We start from the raw sequence: 25,049 nt of genomic DNA on the forward strand, positions 1-25,049 counted from the left end.
AGTTGGTGCACACAATAATGTATTGCTTCTGTTTTGAAGGAGCGCTGATAGGCCCCACAAAGTCCATGCCCCAATTCTCAAATGGCTCAAAGGTCACTTGAGGCTGCATGGGCATTTCATCTTTGGAGTGGGTTTCCCCATCCATTGACACCGATTGCACTGGCTGACATATCTCCTTACATCCTGATGAAGAGTGGGCCAATAGTAGCCTACTTGCAGTATATTGAAGGCAGTTCTTTTTGCTGCAAAATGACCTCCACAAGGCCCATCATGACAAGTCAGGAGGATGTCAAAAACTTCCTCCTCCCTAACACATCTCCTCAAGATCTGATATGGGCCATGTTTGAAGAGATTTCCCCCAATCCAGGTGAAAGGGGTGCTTTTCCTTACTATCTTGCTCTTCTCTTTTGAGGATAAGTGTGGTGGGAATTGTACTTAAATCAATTAGTTTGCTATATCAACAAACAATGGAGAGAGTAATGAGATAGAAAACAGATGTTCATTTGGCATTTGATCATCCACCATTCCTTCTTCACATGTAGGCAAATTTACTCTAGACAAGAAGTCAGCAACAACATTTTCTTTACTAGGCTTATCAACGATGGTCAAATCAAATAGCTGTAGCAAAAGCAACCGTCTAATAATGCGAGCATTTACATTCGGTTTGTTTATTAAATATCTAATTGTAGCATGATCAGTGTGCACAAAGGTTTGATAGCCTGTGATATAATGTTTGAATTTGTTTAAGGAATGCACTGCAGCTAGGAGCTCCTTTTCGGTGACTATATAGTTTAGCTCCGCCTTTGACAAGTTTTTTCTTATAAAGTATATAGCATAAGGCATATTTTCATCAATTTGTCCCAAGGCTGCTCCTATTGCTTTGTTCGAGGCATCTGTGTGAATGTGGAAAGGTAGGGCCCAGTTTGGGCCTCTCAAAATTAGGGCAGTCACGAGTTTGCTTTTCAAGGTATCTAGGGCTTCTTGACATTTTTCCAACCATATAAACTCGACATATTTACCTAAAAGGCCAAAGAATGGAGAGGCTAGCTTTCTAAGATCATTAATGAATCTCTGGTAATACCCCGCTAAGCCTAGGAAACTTCTGACATCTCTCACCTTTTGAGGAGGTGGGACCCTTTGGATGATGGAAATTTTGTTGGGGTCCACCTGCAATCCTTGTTGAGATATTGCATGACCTAGCACGGTCCCTTCAGTCATAAAAAATTCACATTTTTCCAAACTGAGGGATAGGTTCATCTCAATACACTTGTCTAGAACTTTTCCTAGGTTAGATAAAGCTTCCTGAAAGTTAGAGCCATAAGGAGTAAAGTCATCCATGTATATCTCTACTGCATCATGAACTAATTCAGAGAATATACTTAGTACCGCTCTTTGGAAAGTGGTTGGAGCATTACACAAACCAAAATAAAGGACTCGGTATGCAAAGGTACCCCAAGGACAAGTGAAAGTAGTCTTATCGAGGTCTTCCGGGCTGATCTGAATCTGATTGTACTCGCTGAAGCCATCTAGGAGAGAGAAAAAATTTCCCTGCCAGACCATCTAACACTTGATCTATGAAAGGCAAAGGAAAATGGTCCTTTTTAGTGGCTTTGTTCAATTCGCAATAGTCGACACAGATTCTCCACTTACCATTTCTCTTTGGCACTAGCACCAAAAGAGAGACCCATTCACTATTAGAGATGGGATAGATGAACCCTGCATCAAGCAATTTTTGTAGTTCTTCCTTAACAATATCTTTAAGTGCTGGGTTCATCCTCCTTTGAGGTTGCTTGATTGGCTTGCAACCTTCCATCATGTATATATGATGAGTATAAACCGAAGGGTGCACTCCCTTCATCTCCTTATAACTCCAGGCGAAGGCATCTAAGTGCTTTCTCAGTAGGCTACACAATTCCTTCTCCTAGGAAGTGGACAGGGATGGATTGATTTTCAAGGTTATTTATGGACTGAACTCTATATTCTTAACATGGAGAAAAATAGAGTTGGCCGCACAAAGATCAATTGAGGGGTTTTTTTGGGTTTCTCTTACTATGTCCTCTAAAGGCAATACACTGGGAGGTGGATTTTGAATCACATTTTCGATCATATCGTCCTCATATTGTTGTTTTCCTCCCATGGTGATTTCTAATGTACAAAGCGGTGCAGAATAAACTTCATCATCATCTTCCTCCTCCATCCAGAGAGGTATATCATGTTATAATGAAGGTTGGGCTGGAGGATATAGGATTAACTGCTTGGAGATATGCCCATTCTTTATGGTCATGTTCCCATCTTGACAGCTGATGTAGGCATCGGTGGTAGCCAACAAGGGTCTTCCCAGAATGAGAGGATACCCAATGAGCTTTGCCTTAGGCTATAGAACTAAGAAATCAGTAGGGAACTCCCAAGAATCAATGGAGACCATCACATCTTCCACAATCCCCCCAGGGGTCATGGTGGAGCGATCTGCTAGATGTAGCATGGTTATGGTCTTCCTCAAGGAACCCTGAAGGTTGAGTTTGATCATTGTTTCCTTTGTCATCACATTAATGGCAACTCCCAGATCGATCAAAGTATGTGGAATCATGGTGCCATTGATATGGACATCAACTATTGGGCTTCCAGGGTCTAGATATTTTTGACATATTACCTACCCCAACATCAGGTCAGACAGCTTCCCTATGACATTGATGGTTGGGGCATCTCACTTGCGACTTCCTGGATGCCTAAAGAACTTCTCTTTAATCAACCTATTGTAGATAGGCACATCTTTTATGGCTTGAAGAAGTGGTATCTTCACACATAACTGCTTCAATTCTCCCAGAATTTCAGTTTCTTCTAGGGTAGGCTGTGTTGTCCCAAACAGTCTCTCAGGAAAGGGTGGAATTGCTTTAGGTTCACTTTTTATCTTCCTCAACCTCCCTAGGTGGAGGCTGGCTATCTGGGAGAACTTTCCCAGATCGTAAGTTAATTTCCTGAATCTCCACAACATAAGCTGGGCATGATGGTTCCCCACTATACACTTGCTGAGCCTGTCTGTTGTTCGGGTTCAGGTTCAGCTGAGCAGGCATTTGGGGTTGCCTTGGTGGAGCAGAAGGTAATTTTTGTGGTTGAGTAGGTGGTGGAGGCAAAAGAGTGGGAGGAGAGTTGTATTGGGGCCTCCACTACTGATGAGATGCATTCCACTGAGGCTGCGGCTAAGCATAGGATTGGAATGAATGGGTGTCTGGTTGGGCATGACATGGAGATGTGAAGGACCAAGGAGGAGGTGTGGACCAGGAAGGATGAGCAGGGAGGCCCCAAGAAGGTATGGAATTGACTTGGTTGGGGTTGTAGTATGTCTGAGATGTCCCTTGCATCCGCTGTTGATATGGTCTAGGTCCATGTGGCCTCCTTTGGCTCATGAAATGGAGTGGTTTAGTGGCTCCCTCGACCCCTTGGTATACCGCTTTAAGTCCTGGAAAGGAGGGGTACTTATCTGTAGAATGATCTTCTTCACAAACTGAACAAACCTCTATAGAGTTCAATGGACATTCATTCCTAGGATGCCTCCTGGTGCACCTAGGACAAAAAATGGCCAAAGCCCTCTCTGATTCCTCTTGTTTCCTTTTGATATGTAAGGTATCCATTTGCATGGCAAGAGTCTGCAGCATCTCACTCTTGAAGTCTTCCAGCATGTTTCCAATTTCTCCTTTATTGGATGAGCTAGAGGAAGAGGTACTGGCTATGGGTTGACTCCCCCTACCTTTCTTTCTAGTTGCTCTAGAATGGTTTCTAAAAAAAGTCTTTATGTCCTCATAGGATAGTTGGTAGATGTCTCCCCCGTCCAGCAGATGGAGGGTGTATAGAAGGTATTTCGGAATTCCCCTGAGCAGGACCAATGTCAGAGATTTAGGGTCAAGTGTACACTTGGCCCTTTTGTAACTGAGCTGGAACCTCTCTTCATAATCTTCCAAGGATTCATCACTTCCCATGGCCATTCGGAAGATTTCTTCTTTGGTATATTTTGACCTACAATAGTCTTGATACTTGTCATTAAAGGCCTGCTGCATCTGAGCCCAAGTTGTGATGCTATTGCCAGGTAACCCCATGAACCAGCACAATGTTGCATCCTTGAGAGTAGAAGGGAATAGTTTTAACTTTTTCTTGTCTTTTGCATAGTCATAGGTTCGACAGATGACAACAAACTCAAACAAGAAGGTGTCAGGATATTCTGTAGTCAAACCATGGAAGTGAGGTAGGGTTGAAGGACTTATATTCTTCATTATGGTGTCCCCATTGGTCTCTTGAATGGGTAAGGTACCCTCTATTCTTTCTCCATTTCCCCTAGCATTTCTGTGTTAAGCCATTGGCTCCAAAGGAATGTTTTCTTCTTCTTCTTCCCCTATAGGTTCTTCAAATATGTCGGGTTGTTCAACCAAGGAAAAGCTGGCTACAATTGAGGGAAAATATGACAAATCAAAGTAGGATGTAGCCGAGAAGACAAGAGAAGTCAAAGCCTTGGAAAGAAGAATAAAGGAGCTGGAGAAAGAACTCACTTTTGATAGGACTCTAGCAGATATCAAGAAAATTTTGTGGGCCAAAATTGGCCAATCCGTTACAGACCAATGGCAATCCATTGAAACCATTCATGAGCAAATGGATTTGATAAACTTGGCTCAGTTTGAAAACCAAAAGGCTAGAGCATCTTTAGGAAATATGCCCGAGTAAGCAAATAGAATGATCCAATTTTTGAATACTCGCACCAAAGGGCAGCTGGCAGCATTAGGAATCAGTAACAGGACTGAAACTATTTTGCTAATAAAAAAGGTGTTAACCCTTAGGAATTTTGTGCAAGCATTGGACAGAAAATGCCAAGAAATGCAAACAGAGGTGGATGAGTTCCAGACAAAGATTATGGCATTACATAGCAGAGGGCTACCAAGTTTATTAACCAGTGCTGGAAGACTACTGTCACATGACCTTTATGCCAATCGAGTGAATAATTTTGCTGCCAACCAAATCACAGCTTCCTCAAGCACTTCAGAAGATACGGGGCCTCCATCAAGACAGACTGTCTTTGATAAATTGGAAAATCTATTCTACATTGCACATGAGATAAACCACCTATTCGAATTCCAACCCACTTTCCATAGATGCACAGAAGCTGAGGAAACACTGATAAAGATACAAAGGCATCAGCTACCTACATAGGATTGGTGGAACGTGATGATAGAGAGATTGCTCAGATGATTTTGTTTATTAATTCTTTTTTGATCAAGCTACAGTTTAGCATATACAGATGGCATGATACACTTGGCAAAGGAAAATCTGCATAAAGAAAAATTGAAATGATAACCACAGCTCATCAAATGCTAAGAAGCCGAGCACATAGGATGAAAACCCAAACAGCAACAGGCAGCGTACCAGCAGCAGGCCCAAAAACGCAAATTAAATGCGCAGCAGGCAGCCGACTTATTCAGCCCAGAAAGTCAAAAGTTTTCTGACAAAATAGACAGCTAGCAAGCCAACATTAACTGCAGTGTTTAATGCTTCATTTACTCCCTGACAAGAGTTGGTGATATAATTTATTGCTTGAAGAGTCATCACCTAGATATTTTGTATCTTGTTTTTGTATATATACCTCCCCATAGAATGTATTTGGGGTTGGTTGGTTGATAATCCTCATTCTGGACTTGCGCTGTATTTTTGAGAAGCTCTGTAATCAAAGACTGTTGGAATGCTTTGGATGAAGAACTGACTGTTGGAATGTTTAATGGTCAAAGAGTGACTGTGGAATTCTTGTGCTACTACACGGCTCAATAAGTGTTTTCCTAACTCTGTTTACTATTTACATATGTTTATGCACCATTGTGTTACCATCTAAATAGCAAGAAAAAAGAATAGCTTAGGTTTTGCTTGAATGCACCCTATGCTCAGTTCTTGTTATTTCTATATGTTTTCTTCAGAAATGGTTATGAATATGCATACTTAAATGATCATGTTTACCCTGTTTCTTTCACATATGACTGTTTTTTAGGAATTCTTGACTGCTCCTAGACAAACTTTCATCCACCTTCCCTCTCTGTTAGCTAATGAAAGATTCTTAGTTTCCTTTCATCTCTGACCTTCATTCCATCTCTATTCCAGCCTGATATTGTTCTATATGTAGCTATCCTGCTCTATATTGCTCTTGTGACCAAGAAAATGCAACAGAAAGCCCTAATCCATGACTCCATGCCCAATGGTTTGAACTTCTCACTCTATGCATCCCAACTCTGCTTGAAAACATCATCCCTCCCACCAAAATCAAAACAAAACCCATGTACACCATAACTAGCCTAAAATCAACCCAAAACAAAGCTAAATTTTAAAGAGAGAGCCCTCTCTGACTGCAGGTAGGCTAGGACCTGCAGCCCAAAGATTGGTTTGTGGTTACCTCGGCCGTATCCCTTAAGGAGCCAAGGGACAACCTGAGTGATAACAGGCCCCATTGAGCTGGTCTAGAAAGTCATCAATCCATGGTATTGGGTACCTATTCTGGACAGTGATATTTTTCAGCGCCCGATAGTCAATACAGAGTCTCCAGGTCTCGTCCTTCTTTTGTACCAATACAATTGGGCTCCCACATGGTGATGAACTTGGCCTGATGTGCCCTTTCTGCAACAACTCATGAACCTGCCTCTTGATCTCATCATTCTCTAGAACAAAGCGTCGATAGATCATTCCATTGAGTATCGGTGCACCCGGGGTCAGATCGATGGAGTGCTTGACCTGACAGTGCAGAGGTACCCCTGTAGGCGAGGTGAAAATGTCCATGTACTTCTCCATGATCTAGTCCATCTGCTACTATTGTGTGGAGGAGCCCTATCTAGAAGTCATGGCCACAACCTTCTTCTTTCCTTGAGGGCGAATCATAAGGAAAACAAATTTCCTGGTCTAGGAAATGATCTTACTACATTGCTTTGAAGTGATCAAAGAGATGGCGGTAAGCGAGGCTACCTCCAGTATCCTATACAACTTATCTCCAAAAGTAATAACCATAGAGCAAGGTCTAGACTTATATACATCATGTCGCTTCCACAAGTATGGTTATCCTAATAATACATCACAAACCTCAATAGGAGCAACATCACACAGTACCTCATCGGTGAAGGGCTTGAAGTTGTAGGGAAGGCGACATTGATAGCTGATACAAAGATCTTGTCCTTGGAGAAGTCACCCGATGGTGTACGATTACGGATGTGTTGTAGTCAGTAGGTCCAGCCGCTTCACGAACTCTATTGAAATGAGTTTCTTTTGGCTCCCGTTGTCAACAATGAACTACAACAGATAACCCTTCACCCACATTTGTGAGTGGAAAAGGCGTTCCCCCTCCTCTGAATCTGCAGGCTCATTCTTCTGGATCTTAGTGGTGGCCACAGTGGCACTGGGCTCCGCATCAATGATCTGCTTCCCTTTGTCATTCCACTTGTCGGGTTTCGACTCAGAGTTGGAACATGCATTTGATTCGGAAGCCTTTAGCTCAGCCACCAGTGACTTCTTGGCTCGACACTCATTTGTGTTGTGAGTGGAGTACTTATGGAACTCACATTATTTTCTCGTGTCCTTCTTTGTCTTCGTGGTGTTGTTCTTTTCTTATGGCTTCTGTGGGTTGTCCTGGGTCACCTTGCCTTGGCTTTTTCCTTTTCTCTTTGGTTTGGGGGCGCCTTTTCCTTGCCTCAGATTCGCAAATCCAAAGTCTCGCTTCTTCTGTTTAAACTTCTGCTCCATCTTGACAACATATCGGTACGTCGTGTCGAGCAAGGAGATGTCCAGGAACTCCATCTCATCCTGGATGTACTTGTGTAGATAGTCGCGGTACTTGAGTACAAAATTCCGCTCAAAATCCTTGATACCCAACTTCGTACGAAGGGTATGGAAAACATTTATAAACTCTGGCACATCTTGGTCCCTTCCCTGCTGTAGCATGGTCCACTTTATGTATTTATCTTCATAGCTCCTGACAAGGTAATATTATTCCTTGATAGCATCTCGGAAAGAATCCCAAGTGGGTGAGTCTGAAAACAATGAGGATTCCCTCTCATCCTTTTGTTCACAATAGGTTTCCCACCAGCCCTTGACGTGTGGGGTGGCTTTGGGAAGTGCAAAAGTAATCTTTTCCTGATAGGAAAAGTCATGAACTAAAAAATATCCTTCGAACAGCTTTAACCATTTATCTACGACATCTGCATCTATATGGACCTCAAATATGGGAATATCAAAGTTAACTTGTACCTTAAAAGGAGTGGCGCCTCTGGAGTGGCTATTGGATGAATACGTGTCGCCTGTGGGTAGTCGTTAAAGGATCTGGGCAAAGTTATCCATCATCACATTCCTTTGTCGTTCAAGGGTTTCCTCGAGCAGTATTTTGAAAGGATCTCCTACCCCCTCATCTTTATTTTCTTCCGCCATGGGAGGTCGTCAGGTTTTGTGAGACTGGTCTTGCAAAGGTTCAACCAGATTGAGCCCTAACTCCTTATACCCTGACCTCATTGGGGACATGTAAATAAAAATAGAGAAAGAGCAGACCACTCTAATACCATTGATCCAAACTTATGTAGGAATATAATAAAATACATAAATACCCATATACATAGAGATGCAGCAAAAATAAAACTTTATTTCTTTAATATCAAAGCACTGAAATATGCTTACATACAAAAATAAAAATAAACTAGCTTAGGCGATGGTAGCTTGTCTCTGAGATGAAATGTGGCCGCTACATTCCTCTGAACTGTGTTACAAAGAGCATCAAAGGACTTTTTATTATTGAGAAACAATGGAAAACCCTAAACATCCAAAAACCTAACCCTAGGAGATGAAGCGCTAAAACCGAGGGCCCCATTTGGGTAAATTGGTACATCAACTTCACGGGGTCGTAACTTTGGCATAGATCTTTGTTTAGCTATCACAATACCTTGTTTCGAAGGTCTTGAAGAAAAAGTCAAAAACCAAAAAATAAAATGATTTGGGACTTTTTCGTTTTCCCTAAAAACGTCTTTTAGTCCCTCAAAATGGCTTAAGAAGTTTAGGACACGAAAAACTGCCAAAAATAGTAAGTTGTGCTACAACTAAGGAAACTAAAATGAAACAACCATGGGGGTCCAAGTGGAATAGGTGAATAGCCATCAATATACACCTAGACCAGTCCTCCCCCCTTGGGAAACTTCTACTGAACTTGGTCCCTGGTGAGCCACTTGCCTTGGTGCAGGAGTTGGCCAGCTTTGACAACCCGATACAGTTGGATCTTCTATTGGCGAGTATTCTTCATCTGCATGTCCATGATCCGATTAGTTTGGCATGTTCCATGTAGTCTGGGTTTAACTCTGTTGGTGTGAGTTGTTCTACAATGTCTAATGTGTCTAATAATGGTGGAAAGTATGGTCGAAGGCAGTCCACATTGAACACTAGGTGCAGAACAAAGAATGGTGGAATGTTGAGCTCGAAATCATTGTCCCCTACAACCTTAGTGATGGTGTAAGACCCGTATCAAAGTGGGCGAAGCTTGCGGTGGGGTCCAGTGAGGTGCTCCTTCTGCAAATGTAACCAAACGTGGTCGCCCACCTGGAACTTGTATGGCACCCGATGTTGATCATGATACTGCTTGTACTTAGCATTGTTTATGTCCAATATGTCATGGACCTACTGGAGGATGTGCTGAATGTGCTCAATGAAGTCGTTAGACCTGTTAACTTCGGACTGGACATGAGCTGAATCTACCTGAGTAGCTACAAATGGTATGGCCACATCAATAGGAAATAGTGGCTGGAATCCCAACCCCACCTGAAAGGGTTGTGGCCAATTGAGTTATGGAGAGTTATGTCGTAGCTGTGTTGGACAGAGAGGAGGCTTTCATCCCATGTGTGTGGATGCTTTGAGTTGTACATACACAAAATGTGTATGATCATCCTGTTGACTACTTATGTTTGGCCATCAATTTGGGGGTGGAAAGTCGTGGACTTAGTGAGCTTGGTATCCAACATCAACCAGAGACTTGACCAAAATGTAATTAGGAACCTGCTATCTTGATCTGAGATAATGGCCTATGGGATCCCAAAATGTACCCACACTCGTTCAAAGCTTAGCAGTGGCTTCTACTGTTATACTCTTCTTGCAGGGCACCAGGATGGCCATCTTAAAGAATATGTCGATGACCACGGAAACGCAGTCATTGCCATGCTTAGTAGAAGGAAGGCCTGACATGTAATCCATGGAGATGGATTCCCAAGGTTGACTATGAGTAGGAAGAGGAGTATATAGGCTTTGCTTCTTGATGGTCGGTTTGGCAATGGTGCAGGCAGTGCAAGATTTGATGTACTTCCAAACATCATGTCGAAGGTTCGGCCAATAAAAATACTTCTGCAACATTTCCACTATTTTCTCTACCCCGAAAATATCCAACGACCCGACTGTAATGCGCCTACCGAATCATCTTGGAACTCTCGCTTGAAGGAACACAGATGTGTCCCAGGTTGTATAACAGTTCCTCCTAAAGGTTAAAATTTGTAACTTTCTTACCTTCCAGGAGTGTATGGTATGTGTTGTCAAATTCTAGATCGCTCTTGTAAATATGCGGCCACCCCGCAGTCTCGTGCCCACAAGAGTCGAGCACAGTGGTCAGCGCCATGATCAATGGTCGGCTAAGGCAGCCTAAAACATTGTTGGTGCTTCCCTTCTTGTACTTAATGTTCAAATGGAATTGTTGCAGGTATGTGGACCATTTCTGATGGCGATCGTTCTGCAACTTCCCTTGTGTTTGTATGAACCACTGGGGTCGGTGCTCTGTGTGGATGACCGTTTCCTTCCCCAGAATGTAATGCTTCCATTGTCGGCAGGCCTTCGCAATGGAATACATCTCTTTTTCGTAGGTGGGATACTTTTGGACTGTGTCTGAAAGTGTTTCACTGTGATATGCCATTGGATGCTCCTACTAAGTAAGAATTGCACCAATAGAATAATCAAAGGCATCTGTCTCGATCTCAAATGGTTGTTGTAGGTCTAGTAATGTGAGCACTGTTGCAGAGCAGATGTGATGCTTCAACTTGGCAAACACCTTCTGTTGGGATTTTCTAACACGCTCCTTCCACATCTACCCAAGTAACCAGCCAACCGGGGTAAACATATGACGAGAGGCCACTATGATATGATTCGACCTCCTAAGTCACGTTAAGGAAGTGGAACCAACGAAAACACACCATACATACATTCAAAATCAACTAAAGGACCCTTAGGAACTAATCCAATACTTTAGACAGCCTGCCCTTGGGTGCCACTGAACTTTTGGACAACTTAAACCTCAGTCGCTCTCATTCTATACGCATGGCAATGTCTAGAAACCAAAAGTCACTCTCACAGGCTTGTCTGCCAGCAACCAGAGACTAAATTTGTCAGTGCTATGCCAGCAACCCCAGAATTTGAGCCACTTTTTCAGGCCCAAAGCCTAAGTAACTGCCTAGAATTGAACCATCTCTTTAGAACATTAAAATAACATGGAAATCATAGTATTAAAGAAAATGCTTGTTTAAGACCTTGACTCGACCCCTACTAGCCATGACAGCCATTTCGTCAAACATGTCTCGAATATGTAATCTATAGGTGTAAATAACAGTTATGAGCATAGATCTCTCATACTTAGCTGAGAATCACTAAGAACCATTGATGCATTAATACATCAACGGCCATTCCATCCATTAGGTCATAGATACATTGATCATTCAATTACAAGTAAAAACATGATGAAAGCCATACGTGGTTGCTTTCATAAAACACATACATAACAAGCATAATATCAGTAGAAATACTCATAAAAGTACAACCATATAGACCTCATGTAGTTCATCAAAATTCTCATAGAAATACAAGGAGAAATAACCTTTCATTAATGATGCAAAATCCAAACCCGGGATGGGACTTCCACGTTCCACCCAGCCATAGAATGGCTTAGCCAAATCTCTCTTCAGAGGTTCACCCTTGTGTCATATTCCAAGCATGAATGTGGGATCTCATAGAACACATCAATCAAAACTCATCTAGGGCTTTCAGAGGCCATCCACCTCATCCCATCAAACAATGATTCCACCTCACGATCGGACATCACAAAACCATCATCAGATCAGTCTCCGTCCAAGCCTTCCAGGGCATCCAGAGCATTTGTTCCAACCAAGGCTTATAGGACTAGTAACTCAACCCACAGCTGACGACTAGCTTCTAGAGAATTTGTCCAACCAAGGCTTCCAATACTGCTAACTCAACCCACCAAGGGCTTCCAGAGTGTTTGTCTAACCAAGTCTTCCAAGACTAGTAACTCAACCCAAGCTGTTACTGGGCTTCCAAAGCGTTTGTCCAACCAGAGCTTCTAGGAACTAATAACTCAACCCAAGCTAAGGAAACATGAGAACCAACCAAAAAAAAATAATGAAAGTAACCCACAATCACCATGGCTATCCAGGAAATGGAAAGGCTAGGCAATCCTCCATGCAAATGACTAATCATGACCAAGAATCCACATACATATGCCATGCATGCCCAAACTAGTGAAGAAATCATACATGCAACTCGGTACCTGCAATAAAATCTGATGTAGCTTCTGATCTTGATGCCCTCTTGTGCTTTCCAACTCTTCCTTTGCCTTCTTGCTCCAAGAATCCATGTATGCCACACCCACCAAGAGTGTTACAAAGAAAACTCCAAGTCTCCAAGAGTATGAGAGAGAGAGAGAGAGAATAATGAGAGAGCTCCAAAATTGAAATGACAAGAGGTTACCAACTGATCCTCAAAAGCCTTTTTATGAATGAGGCCTCTATTTTCTTCATTTTCCATTATTTTCCTTCAATATCCTCCTCACATGAAACCTGTGATCTTTCACCTCCCTTTTCTACTAATTTCCATTATTTTCATAAATAAATGTTCTAAAAATTCCATTTTTCCTTTCTAAAGCCTTAGCCATTGCCTTTGCCAATTTCCTTAGCCATAACCAATCACAAGTGATCCCCATCACTAGGATTTTTCCCAACATTCAGCTTGGAATAAGTGTCCCATAAACTGTGGTTATTATTTTTCCTTTATTTACTTTTATTACATGGAATTTTCACCAGGGTTGTTATAAAACCCTCCGCCTTGGGGGAACACCATCCTTGGTGTTCAAAAACACCTATAACCACAAAATTGTTGTAAGCAAAATATATTGTCGATGGAGCTTTATAACTTAGCTCGATGCAGTATTTACAATGATCAACCTGCTGAGAATCAAACCAACATGAAACATAACAACATAACATCATCGTGATATGACACCCATACCACTTATTGGAGCTTTATAACATATCTCGTGGTGGTATTTACATCCATATACATATGTACATAAACCATCATCAACAAAACATATACCACAAACCACACCAAAACACTAAGCCAAAAATGCTTTGCCTCAACCGACAAACCAAGAAGGATATGTAACCCACATCTAATCCGCCATCTCCCATGTAGCTTCATTGGGCCCAAAGTGCTTATGTTGCACCTTAACTTGCTCGATTGCTTGGTTCTGGAGCATGAGCACCTTTTTCTGCAATATATATTGAGGCTCCAGCTAGAATTCTCCATCTAGTTCCACCTACAATACATACCAGTCAATCACATGATCAACATCTTTAACATACTTCTTAAGCAATTACACATGGTAAACATCATGGACTTTCACTATCGGAGGCAGTGCAATTCGATAGGCTACTGGCCCAATCCTCTCAACGATACTGAAGGGTCCACAAAAACGTGGTAACAACTTGGCACATGATCCAATCCACAAGGAGCTCGTCTTCAATTTGATGCGCAAGTACACATGTTCCCCAACATGGAACTCCTTGAACAACTTGTTCCGATCTGCATAGTTTTTCTGCCTATCCTGTGTTGCCTTTAGATTTTTCTTTATAACCTACATTTCTTGTTCCATATCTACCAACATATCTGGTCCATTCAATACCCTGTTAACCAGATCACTCCAACTGATCGAAGTGTTACAACTCCATCCATACAATGCCTCAAAACGACTCATTCTCAAATATTCTTGATACCCATTGTTGTATGCGAACTCTACCAATGGAAGGTAATATTCCCACTTTCTCTATTGATGCATCATATACATCCTCAACATATCCTCCAATATCTTGTTGACCCTCTCTGTTTGTCCATCTGTTTGTGGATGATAAGTTGTACTGAAGGCCAACTCTGTGCCCAAACTTGCAAATAACTCCTTTCAAAACTTGGAAGTGAACTTCACATCCATGTCTGACACAATATTCTTCAGAACACCATGCAATATGACCACATCTCGGATGAATACCTGTGCTACATCGCTAGCTGAAAATGTAGACTTCACCAGAATGAAATGTGCAACCTTCGTCAACCTGTCCACAATAACCATGATGGAATCATGTTGTCTCACTGTCTTCACAAACCTGTAATGAAGTCCATGGAAATGATTTCCTGTTTCCACTCTAGGATTGCGATCGGTTGTAGCAGTCCACCTGGATGCTTACATTCTGCCTTCACATGTTGACAATCAAAACACCTAGCCACGAACTCTGCTACATCCCTCTTCAAATTCAACCAATAGTAAAATATCTTCACTGTTGTCAGTGTCTTATGATAACCTATGTTACCTAAATAAGGTCTCACATGAAACTCCCTCAAGATCATCTTCTTGAGCTCACTATTGTCCGACACATATATCCTATCTCTGAACCTGACCAATCCATCTTCTATAAGGCAATACTCCACATCTTGTGCACCTGCACCTATACCTATACAACTACTTATACCTATACCATCACATGTACATGTACTTGTACCATCACCTGTACCTATACCTATACCACTACCTGTACCAGTACTTTGGTGTACCCTGTGCACAATATCCATATATCTGACATCCTACTGACCTGCCCTCAAGATCCTATCTTGTAGATTTGTCCCATAAGAGCTCATAACTGCTAATTGATTTACCTGTATATGTCTGCTAAGAGAATTTTCCACTATGTTCTCTTTACCTTTGATATACTTGATCTCAAAATCAAACTCATTGATCGTAGCCAACCACCGAGCCTGCCTACCATTTAGATTTAGTCGGTCAAATAGATATCACAAACCACTATGATCACTCATCAATGTGAACCTCTTGCCCAAAAGATAGTGCCTCCACATCTTCAATGCCTGTATAACCATTGCTAATTCAAGATCATGCATGGGATAGTTCTACTCATGCTCATTCCAATTTCCGTGACTCATAGCACACCACCTGTCCATCCTGCATAAGGACTCCACCAAATCCTCTCTTGCAAGCATCTGTGTATACTGTTGGGCAATTTAATTGCTTAAATTGCTTTCATTAAATTATCAACCAAGGATACTCGTAAGCTTGTGATGATGCCAGCAAAATATATGCAGGAGTAGGCAACTAACTCTATGTCTAACTAAATGATTTATGATTCAATATAATATGCAAGGGAAGAGGCTCCTAATTGAGGAGGTCCTAGTTGTCCTTCCCTACAATATTATAGATTGAAAAGAAATCATTGATTACATAAAACCAGAAACTTGAAATAAAGACAAGAGAATGAATTTTGATTGTTGTTTAGATTCAAATAGAGAGAGAGACTAACTTCGTCCCTTGATTGTCCCCTCGTATATTGATCCAAACTAAATTAAGATTCATTCATAAACATAAGAAATGAAATAACTTGAAACTTAAAAGCAAAAGAATGAATTTCAATTATCATGCAAATCAAATAGAGAGAGAGCCTAACTTAGACCCTTGGTTGTCCCCTCATATGCTGATAAGATTTTAATTTAAAATTCATTCATCAATCACAAACAAATCCTCAAACATCTAAGCAATTAAATGAAATAAGATCTATTATGAAATAAAATGTTTCTTTGATCCTTTTAGAGTGAGCTCAATTCTCTTAAGAACAAAGTGACAAATTATTCCATATACTACATTAAGACAATTTATATCTAAAACTATAGAATGGAAATTTATGTAAAATGAAGCTTTATTCTATTCCATCATAAGTTGGATACATGCTCCAAGAGTCCTCCTTTGGAATGGAGGAGGTACTCCTATTTATACAATGGGATGAGATAACAAACTCATAATGATAATCCACTAATCTCTCTTTAGTTCCATACATCTCTCAACCATCCAGACACATAACCCCCTTTTGTCCTTGATCTTCTCCATGAGATCATGATCTTTTCCATGAGGCTTATCTTATCAAATTCGAATTTGATCATTCAAGGCCACATAAAGATGCCTTGGAAGCTTCCTTTGTACCTACACATGTCAACAAACTCATTCTAATTGTTAGGTATAAGTATAAGCATATTATTTTCTGAAGTTTAACCTTAAATCCACTTTAAAATGTTAAGAATTAATAAACTTTGGAAAAGCATAGTTATAACCCAATGATGAGGTAAGTGTAATGATGTGGAGGTGGAATGGAGGTGACATGAAGGTAATATGGAAGTAATGTGAAGGTATTGGTGAATAATGGAGTGAGAATAAGGACTATTTTGAGGCCCAACATATACTACAAGCTCTTTGTCTAGTTCTGCAATCTTTAGCACTGGTGCATGTGTCAACAACTGCTTGAGCTGCTCAAAACTAGCCTCACACTCCTCTATCCATTCGAACTTCTTACCTTTACTCTAAAATGATGTGATAGGATAAGTAATCTATGAGAAGTTCTTGATGAACCTCCTGTAGTAGCCTACCAAACCCATGAAGGATCTCACCTCATCCACATTCTTAGGATCTACCTACTCCATGATGGCTCTTATCTTTTTTGGATCTACCGCAATGCCTTCCTTGGATATAACATGCCCCAAGTAGTGTACCTCAGTCTGAAAGAAATTACACTTGTTGAGCTTAGCATATAATTGATGCTCTCTCAACAACCTCAATACTGCAGCTAAGTGTTCGACATGCTCTTCCTCATTTTTAGAATATACCAATATATCACCAATGAACACAATAACAAAGCTATCAAAATATGGGCGCAACACACTATTCATTAAGAACATAAACGTAGCTGGAGCATTAATTAAGCCAAATGGAACAACAACAAACTCACAATGCCCATACCTGGTCCTGAATGCAGTCTTGTAAATGTCCTCCTCTTTGATGTGTACCTAATGATATCCAGATCTCAAGTCGATCTTAGAGAACATTGTTGCTCCCTTCAGTTGATCGAACAAGTCATCAATCCTCGGAAATGGATACCTCTTCTTGATGGTTACTTTGTTCAATTGCCTGTAGTCAACGCATAATCTGAGAGTACCATATTTCCTCTTTACAAACAATATCGGTGCGCCCCAAGGTGATACACTTGGCCTAATGTACCCCTTGTCCAACATTTCCTTCAATTGAAACTTTAACTCAACCAACTTAGGTATGCTCATCCTATAAGGCTCTTTTGATTATGGAGCTGCCCCTAGCACTAACTCGATAGAAAAATCTACCTCCCCATAAGGTGGCAACTTTGTAATGTCCTCAGGAAATACATCCTTGAATTGTTGTAAAACTAGGTACCTGCTCAACATATCTGCATCTTCAACTTCCTTACGCTTATCACTAGACATGTGCACTACAAATAACTTACACCCTTTCTTGCGACTACGCTTGTCTTGCATAACTGTCACCTTCCTAACTGATGTAGCTTTCTTCTTACCTTGTAAGACTCTTGGTTCTCCATGTTCATCAACACACTCAATGGATTTGTCATGACAATCTACCTTGGTTCTATGAAGATACAACCAATCCATTCCCAATAGCATATTGTATGATCCCAACGGTAATACATTCAAATGTGTTGTGGTAGGCATACCATTCAAATAAAATGCACAAGCTCTTACCCAATAATGAGCTCGCTTATGTTGGAAATACTGAGAGGGGGGTGAATCAATATTTCTTTTCAATTGTTACTTTTACCAGTTAGATAACTTATATTTAGAACACAAAAATGAACAATAGAAGTAAACGCTTTTATTAATATAATTTTATAATGAATCAAGTACAATATGGGTAGGGATCCAAAACTTGATGAAGACACCCAGGCTCCAACCTGGGATGTGCCAAGCACCTACTCGGACTTTAGTGAGGCTCCGACCTCTAGGACTTCAACCCTATCTATCCAAGGCACCAACCTTGAGTTTAGGAGCACCAACTCCAAGGACACCAATCCTTAAGCTTTGCTTTGTCAAGATATGTTAGGTTGTTCTTCACGGCTCCCAAAGTCTTCTTCAACAAGCCCTGTCAATCTTCAACAATCCCTTCTCTTAATCATCACGTCATATCATCAATGACAACCTTGTCTCATAGAAGGTGTCACCACAACTCTTCATGTCACCCAAACAAACTTCTTCAAGGTTACCTCATGATGACTTCAGCGATGCATCATGGTCTCCAATTAATGTCTCCAAGATCTTTAATAATGTTGGCTTCAATACTTTAGATCAATCTTTAATCAAGCCTCCAATTATGCTTCAAGTGGTTTTCAGAATTAGCTCAATGATGATGTCTTCAAAGGTTCCTCAAATCAACCCAAGCCTTCACAAGGATGTTTTCAACAAACTGCTTCAGATATGATGCCCAATACTCTCAAAAGCTTCATTGTCTAAAGCTCCAAATAATTCGTTGTCTAGAGCTTCAATTTCTTCACTGCCCAAGGCTCCTTCACTGTCCAAATACTTCACTGCTCCTCCACAGAGCCAAGCACCAATGCTAAGCATTGTTCCTCAAATCCGAAGCTTCACAACAGGTGTTTCTACCCACACAGATTTGTCCTCCACTTCACAGGTCTGAGGTTGTAATTCTTTCACGGGACTGTAATCCAGGCTTTTAATGAGCTCCACAGTTCTGAGTCTTGTTGTCTGAGCTTCTCAAGATTGTGCCTTCACACAAGTACTTCCCACATGTTGCTTTTGTTACAAAAGTCTGCTCAAGCACAAATACAAGTCTTCAATGATGGCTCAATGCCACAGTTCTAGGTCTTCAACAATGTTTTTGGAAGATATCTAAAGTGACTAGCTGCAAGATGTTCAATATACACTTCCAATTGATGTTTTTCTCTAACAAGGACTTTAACAAGACTACTGCTGGTCTCACAAATGTCTTCCAATGTCCTTCAAGTTGTTGCTGCTAGCTTTACCAGAATTTTGTCAAGAATTGATGTCTGCAATTAAGTCTCCCACAGAACTTATAATAGTCTGAGCTCACTGTCCATAGTTCTGTCCTATAGACCACTGTCTGAGCTATAATGGAGTGGTAGTTGTCCACTGTCCGAGTTTTGAACAGGTTCTAAGGAGGTTCGAGCTGCAATATGAGGTCCAAGTTCTGAAAAAGTAACTGTTACTGTTAATCCGAGTTTGATGTCATGAGTACACCGAAGTCTGCTTCTTGATATCTGGAATGATAACCCAAGCAGAAATCTCAACATCCTCTTTAAAACAGTCTGAGTTTTTATGCCTAAAAGAAATATCCTTTGTTCTCCTCAGCCTCTTGTTTTCTTCTATGCTTCTTCTCCTATATTCATTGACTAAGATGTCTTCATTTAGAGTGAGGAGCACAAACGTGTATATATACCTTTTTATGAGTCGAATTGTTATGTATGAAGGAGAGCCGACAGTCATATTTTTAGTAGCCGACATATCTTTAGGATATTATAACAATTTTTTTTATTTGTGTGCCATGTGATGTATACATTACATCTATCTGCCATGTGATGGATAATATAGGACCTTGTCTGCCATGTGAAACATGGATGATATAAGACCGTGTCTATCATGCAAGTGTTATATCCCATGAGTGATGTGTTACACCATGCTTCCTGCATTATGTTTGCCATGTATGGTAATAGGGAACATGTATGCCATGTTTGTCTGCCATTAATCAAAGTTATTTCATTGTTGTTAATAAGGATTTTTTATGTTGTTTCAAAAGATATTTGGAGCCAAGGATTATGTTTATTAAATATGTTTTGTAATGTGTAATGTAAGATAATATATCATAGCATAAGGTAATGTATGGTAGTGTAAATGTATGGTTAGGGTTTAGGGATTTTATAGGAAGGTTTAGAATTTAGGATTTTTTTTTTATGAAGTCAAATGAATATTATTTAGGGCTAGTTTTGTTATAATATTAGAGTTCAGGTTTTATACAAATTGGGGTTAGGGTTTTATCAAGGATTTCATTATACTTATGCTCCTAGGGAAGTGTTAAATATTTGGCATATGCATTTTAGACTTAGGATAGCAAGGTTAGGTTTTCAATAAATCTAGGGTCATCATTGTCATGGAATTATTAGGATTAGGCCATCAAGTTGATTAGGATTAGGGATTTTTTAAAGGTATCATGGGTATCAACAAGACTTGCATCAATGTGTTAGGGCTAAGGCATCTTCAAGAGTATTTTCCATCCTGGCCACTGACATCAACTATTGACATTAATGACAACTAGATTAACAACTTCTTCGTACCTGTAGCCAATTGCACTAACCAAGAATCTGCATGCAAGTCTTTACTCAAACCACACTTATCCACCAAGTCAGGACTAACATAACTATAATTAGATCTAGGGTCAACCAAAATATAAATAACTCGATCACAAAGCTTACTGTCCATCTCAATGATAGATGCTTAATTATCTGCCTATTTGTTATGCAATGCTGCATAGATACGTGGAATACTCTGGCCAAAATACCCAACATTTTGTGCCTTTTGTGCATTGTATATCTAAGGTATACCACCCTGATTCTGCGGACAATCTCTCCCGCGATGATCCTTGCCACAAATCCAACACTTTATAGGCTTCCAACCTGTCTCCTTGTTCAGTTATCCTGAGTGGAATATTTGTCCTCTATCAGATGCATTGAACATATTAAGTGGTGAACATTCTCCTTGTTACCTATATCTTAAGGCCTTGCTTGCTTTCTGTCCCATTTTCCTTTGTTCTTTGCATTACCTCTTCAGTCTGGTTTAGTGTCAGTTCTGCGCTTCAATTGTTCATAGCAACACCTTAGCTTCCGAATGGCCTCCTCCAATGATCTAGGCTCATCGAACTCAATCCTATCTTTAAATGCAACTGGTAACCCACTAATGAACCTCTAAATATTTGCCTTTTCCTCTATGAGATAAGGCACATACTTCAACAACTCCAAGAATCTACTAGGTACTCATCATCTGTCATGGAACCCATCTTTAGCTAATAAAATTCTTTTGCCCTGTCATCAAAATATCTCTCTGACAAATACTTCTTCTTGAATAGCCGCTCAAACTCACTCCATGTCAAATATTGCTCATGAATTCATCTGACATTCTTCACATCTTCCCACCAAATGTCTGCTTTACCTTTGAGACTGAATGTAGCCACTCTAGCTTTCATGTTATTTGAATAGTCATGCAATATGAAGAATTTCCTCATGCCAAGCAACCATGCCTTTTGCATCCTACAATTTCTTCTTCTCTCTGTCAAATGTTGGTGGCTTTGCTTTCTTAAAAAAATCTGAAAAACATCCCCTATCACTCCTCCTGTAAGGATGATAACGATGATGATCATGATGCATATTTGAATCATAACTAGAATAATACATGTGTTTATCCCCTCTACTATCCGGAGTGTCCAACCATCTTCTGTCTCTAATTGTGTCATCTCTATCTGAACTGTGACCCCTATGTGATCGACTACCATATGCCCCATTAGCTCTATCCTCCTGCTCATAGTTGATCCGACGTGGTCCCTGTCGCTGCAAATCTGAAAAAATCTGAAGTATCATTGCATTTACCTCTGCTTGTTTCTCCTGTGCTTGCATGATTATGTCATTATCTACCTTAAAAATCCTTATTTCTTCCTTTAAGATTCTCAGTGTAACTGCGAAATCGGAAGAGTTCCCAACACCATATTGCTCTTCGGATTCATCGAAGAGTCTTTGTAGTCAACCATCTTGCTAGCCATTTGATATTTCTTCTTGCAAGGTATATCATGTCAGCTAAAACAAATCACAATAAATCAACGTACCTTAGCACAGCTTGGGGAGGATACCTTGTCTGCAAGATCAACAAATCGGTGTGATACACGTATAACATAATCATGACAATATATAGAAACTTAATACATAAGCATATGACCATGAAACAGTCATTCTAGCTAGAGTCCAATCATCAATGCATGACCTTAACAACAACACACACCACGACCTCATGCATGACAACAACCACTACATCACTGTACTCTTGACCACATGCAAACATGAACATGCATAAGTAATACGTAACCAACTACACATATGCATAAGCACATATGATCAAGCATGAGTGAACGACACTTGAAATCAAACCTGCAAGAATGATACAAGCAACTAAGCATACAAGAATGTAACCCAACATGCAGATTGTAACCAAGCATACTACAACGATACATGTAAGCAAAATAAATTGACATGTAACTAGTCATACACTCACAATGATGCATTCCACAATAACAACCTTAAATTTCACATGATGACATCACTACAACCATGAACAACATCATGCAAATGCAACAAGCACATGGAATGCAAGGGTGAGAGACACACATGAAACTGACATGCAATCATTACCAACACATAGCCCATCCAGTCTGAGGGGTGAATCATGCTCTGATACCACTCTGTAACACCCTCATCCCACATCTACCCAAGCAACTGGCCATCCGGGGTAAACATGCGACGAGAGGCCAATATGATATGATTTGACCTCCTAAGTCATGTTAAGGAAGTGGAACCGATGGAAACACACCATACAAACATTCAACATCAACTACAGGACCCTCAGAAACTAATCCAATACTTTATACAACCTGCCCTTGGGTCCCACTAAACTTTTGGACAACTTAAGCCTCAACTTCTCTCATGATATATGTATGGTAGTGTCCAGAAACCAAAATTCGCTCTCACAGGCTTGTTTTCCAATGACCAGAGGCTAATTGTCAGTGCTATCGCAATGAACCCAGAATTTGAGCCACTTTTTTTAGGCCCAGAGCCCCGGTCACTGCCCATAATTGAACCATCTCTTCACACCAGTAAAATAACATGGAAATGATAGTATTAAAGAAAATACTTGTTTAAGACCTTGACTGGACCCCTACTAGCCATGATATGCATTTCATCAAACATATCACGAATATGTAATCTACATGTGTAAATAACAGTTCTGAGCATAGGGGTCTCATACTTAGCTGAGAATCACTAAGAACCATTGATGCCTCAATACATCAACTTCCATTCCATCCATTAGGTCATAGATACATTGATCATTGAATTACAAGTAAAAACATGATGAAAGCCATACATGGTTGCTGTCATAAAACACATATATAACCATCATAATAGCAACAAAAATACTCATGAAATTACAACCATATAGACCACATGTAATCCATCAAAATGCTCATAGAAATACAAGGAGGAATAACCTTTCATTAATGATTCAAAATCCAAACCCGGGATGGGACTTCCACATTCCACCCGACCGTAAAATGGCTGAACCAAATCTCTCTTCAGCGATTCACCCTCGTGCCATATTCCAAACATGAATATGGGATCTCATAGAAAACATCAATAAAAACTCATCAAGGGCTTCCAGAGGCCATCCACCTCAACCCATCAAATAATGATTCCACCTAACGATCAGACATCACAAAACCATCATCAGGTTGGTCTCCATCCAAGCCTTCTAAGGATTCTAGAGCGTTTGTTCCAACCAAGGCTTCTAGGTCTAGTAACTCAACCCACAACTGCCACCAAGCTTCCAAAGCGTTTGTTCAACCAAGGCTTTTAGGACTAGTAACTCAACCCACCAAGGGCTTTCAGAGTGGTTGTCCAACCAAGGCTTCTAGGAATAGTAACTCAACCCAAGTTGTTATAGGGCTTTCAGAGGGTTTGCCCAACTAGTGCTTCCAAGAACTAATAACTCAACCCAAGCTAAGGAAACATGAGAACCAACCAAAAACAAATAATGAAAGTAACCCACAATCACCATGGAAATCCAGGAAATGGAAAGGCTAGGCAATGCACTATTAATCCAGGCATCCCCCATGCCAATGACATATCATGACCAAGAATCAACATGCATATGACATGCATGCCCAAACTACTGAAGAATTCATACATGCAACTCGGTACCTGCAAGCAAATCTAATATAGCTGCTAATCCCGATGTCGCGCTTTCTTTCTCTTCCTTTGCCTTCTTTCTCCAAGAATCCAAGTATGCCACACCCACCAAGAGTGCCCCAAGAAAACTCTAAGTCTCCAAGAGTATGAGAGAGAGAGAATAATGAGAGAGCTCCAAAATTGAACTAACAAGAGGTTACCAACTAATCCTCAGAAGCACTTTTATGAATGAGGCCTCTATTTTCTTCATTTTCCATTATTTTCCTTCAATTTCCTCCTCACATGGAACCTGTGACCTTTCACCTCTCTTTTCTCCTAATTTCCATTATTTTCATAAATAAATGTTCCAAAAAATCCATTTTTCATTTCTAAAGCCTTGGCCATTGCCTTTTCCAATTTCCTTAGCCATAACCAATCACAAGTGATCCACATCACTAGGATTTTTCCCAACATTTCGCTTGAAATAAGTGTCCCATCAATTGTGGTTATTATTTTTCCTTTATTTATTTTTATTACATGGAATTTTTCACTAGTGCTATTACAGATTCAGACCAAAATAACTTTGCTTTCACTCTACCCTTAGTGACTTGACTTAAAGGCCAAGTGATATTAGAAAACCCCAAAACGAACCTGCGATAGAAATTGGCAAGACCCAGAAAGATGTGGAGCTCTGTTAGAGTGGTTGGGTCTGGCCAATCCCGAATGCCTTGTATCTTGGCTGGGTCCACATGAACACCCCGCTCATCAATGATATACCCCATATTGAACCTGGGTCATGCTAAAAGTGCATTTCTCCAAATTAGCACACAACTTGTGTTGTCGCGGGGTTTG

The sequence above is a fragment of the Pinus tabuliformis genome, chromosome X, assembly GCF_031772625.1.
Source record: "Pinus tabuliformis cultivar Carrire ecotype Pingquan chromosome X, CPIR1, whole genome shotgun sequence".
Lineage (NCBI taxonomy): Eukaryota > Viridiplantae > Streptophyta > Pinopsida > Pinales > Pinaceae > Pinus > Pinus tabuliformis.